The 2385-nt window shown below is 36.8% G+C and overlaps 1 pseudogene; it reads right to left on the reverse strand.

Moving 5' to 3' along the window:
- Nucleotides 1–421: 421 nt before the first annotated feature.
- On the reverse strand, nucleotides 422–1002 carry LOC148754998 (large ribosomal subunit protein uL6 pseudogene; annotated as a pseudogene).
- Nucleotides 1003–2385: the final 1383 nt, after the last annotated feature.

The raw sequence follows: 2385 nt of genomic DNA on the forward strand, positions 1-2385 counted from the left end.
ATTTTCCTGGCCTTAGGCTTTGGATACTAATCCTCCACCATCTTTGCTTTTCTTCTGAAATAACAAAGCCTCTAATTTTTAAGTGCTCAGTATATGCTAGACTTTGGACTAGGCACCATACATACATTATCCCATTTAGTCTTCCCTACTACTCTATAATGTCCACATTATCATCCTTATTTTACAAAGTGGGAAACTGATGCTTTGAAAAGTTAAAGGATTTTTTTCAACTTCACATATCTATCAAATGGACTTGAATCCAAGTCAGCCTGACTCTTAACCCCTTTCCATTCTACTATGAGGTCTTCTCCCACCCACCCCAAAATCAACACATGGCTTTTATTGCATCTTTACAATATCACAAATAAGTCTGAGGAATCATCTGACATCTTATTGTTTCTGTAGCTGGACAACTTGGATCTTATTCATCAGTCTGATGAACTGTTCTTTTGTTTTCGGAAACATAAATGCCATCCAAAATTTTTCTGATATCCTTGTTTTTAACTGTTGTGGCTTGTTGAATCAAAGTAGCTGAATTTTATACAATTTCAATGTCATTTCCTTCAAGAAACTCATCTTTCTGGGCTTGAGATACTGATCTCATTCAAACCCTGCAGATACATTTTTCAACCCAAGAAATTTTGGATTTAAACAAGAGATCCATTCTCCTGAATAATCTCTTTGATGGGGAGGTGAGCACACAGAGACCTCATCTTGTAACAGAAGCCCAGTGCAACCCCCTTGCTCATGTTCTGTCCATGACTACAGAGAGTGTGAACAATAACCGTTCCTTTCTTTTTCCCCACGATTTGTCAACCAGAGCTTCTTCTTTTTTTCCAAGGAGACTGAGTTCTACATTGATGAGATTGAAGTCCCTCCACAGGGTGCCTCTGGGGCCCTTCACGATAACTGTGCGTCCCTTCAGAGTGATGTCCACATTTTCTGGAATGTCCACAGTCTGATTTCTAAGAATGGTCTTCATCCTCGCAGTAGATGTGGCAAAGAGAGTTCCACTATGTTGTCTTCTTTTGGGGCTTCTTGAGTATTCATTTTCATGTTGCCAGCTCATTTAATTATGTCCCCTTCTCCTTTTCCAACCCAATCCCTGTACTACAGGCCCTATGTCAGTGAATGGCATCCAGTTGCTTCAGCCTTTGCAAATGTTTAAACCACTCTCCCTTTCTACCCTGTACCTGGCTACCTTCTTACCCACCTTAGGCATCACTTCCTTGGGGAAAAGATTCCACGACCTCCCAAAGATTGATTTGGTGCCTTTCATGTGCTTCTATAGCACATACAGAATCCTACAGCACATGCAGAAGCAGTGATTAGCCTGTCTAGAAATTATCTGTCTCTCAACTACACTAAACTATAGTCTCCTGGGGACAGTGGCAATATTCACATTATTCATGTGACAGGTCTATAGCCTAGTATAATGCCTGATACATAGCAGGTACTCAATAAATATTTTGTTGAATGAGTGAATAAATGAATGAAGTTATACATATACCTCTGTCTGAATGAAAATATTTTTCTCATTTAAAATAATGTTCTAATAATATTTTAATGTTTGTCAAGCAGAATTTCATAAAACACAAGCCTTTAGTGCTTTTCATTTATTATTCAGAGCATAGATAATACTTTAACTCCAAGATTTTAAACTGTAATGTGGATATCAATCCGTAAACTCTGAAAAGTTTTCAAAATACTTATTGAATTTCATTGTAAAATTTTAAAATGTGACTTTTTATTTAAATATAAGTTAAAAGGTCATCTGAGTCTCAGATAAAAATCTGTCATTCTTTGAAGCCTTTCATTTTAATTGAAATGATTCTATTACATAATTATAAAGTACAATGCAAGATATATTCAGAAAAGTATTTTTGGTATCCAACTGTGATTGTGAATGGACCTGTTGCAATTTTTCTTGGGGCCTATGTGCTAAAACTTCTTATCATAATTCCTGAGGCAATAGAAACTCATACAACTATTGCCATAATTTACGCAATATGTTTCTTAGAAAATGTGGGTTTTCTTTTCCATTTACGATTTTAAGTCAGCCAAATGAAGAGAGCAGATTGATGGAATAGAATATAAAGAATGGGGAGGAATAATAAACTTTCCCTGAAAGAGCCTAACCTTGTACATAGTTTTAAATCACGAAGAATTCAACTACTTGGTTCTGACACCCAATGCAAGTCATTAGGGTGACTTAAGAATCCTCTTGTGAATTCTGGTTGAAATCAGAGAAGGTCTGGCGAGGCTACAGTCAACCTTTGAACTACCCTTAAGGGAAGAGATTCACTGATCAAATATTAACTGTCCAGGTATATTCACACCATGCATACAGTAATGAGAATGAATGGTCTCCAACTTCAGGCAACA

The sequence above is a fragment of the Rhinolophus sinicus genome, chromosome 16, assembly GCF_057876585.1.
Source record: "Rhinolophus sinicus isolate RSI-liver-muscle chromosome 16, RSI-T2T, whole genome shotgun sequence".
Classification (NCBI taxonomy): Eukaryota; Metazoa; Chordata; class Mammalia; order Chiroptera; family Rhinolophidae; genus Rhinolophus; species Rhinolophus sinicus.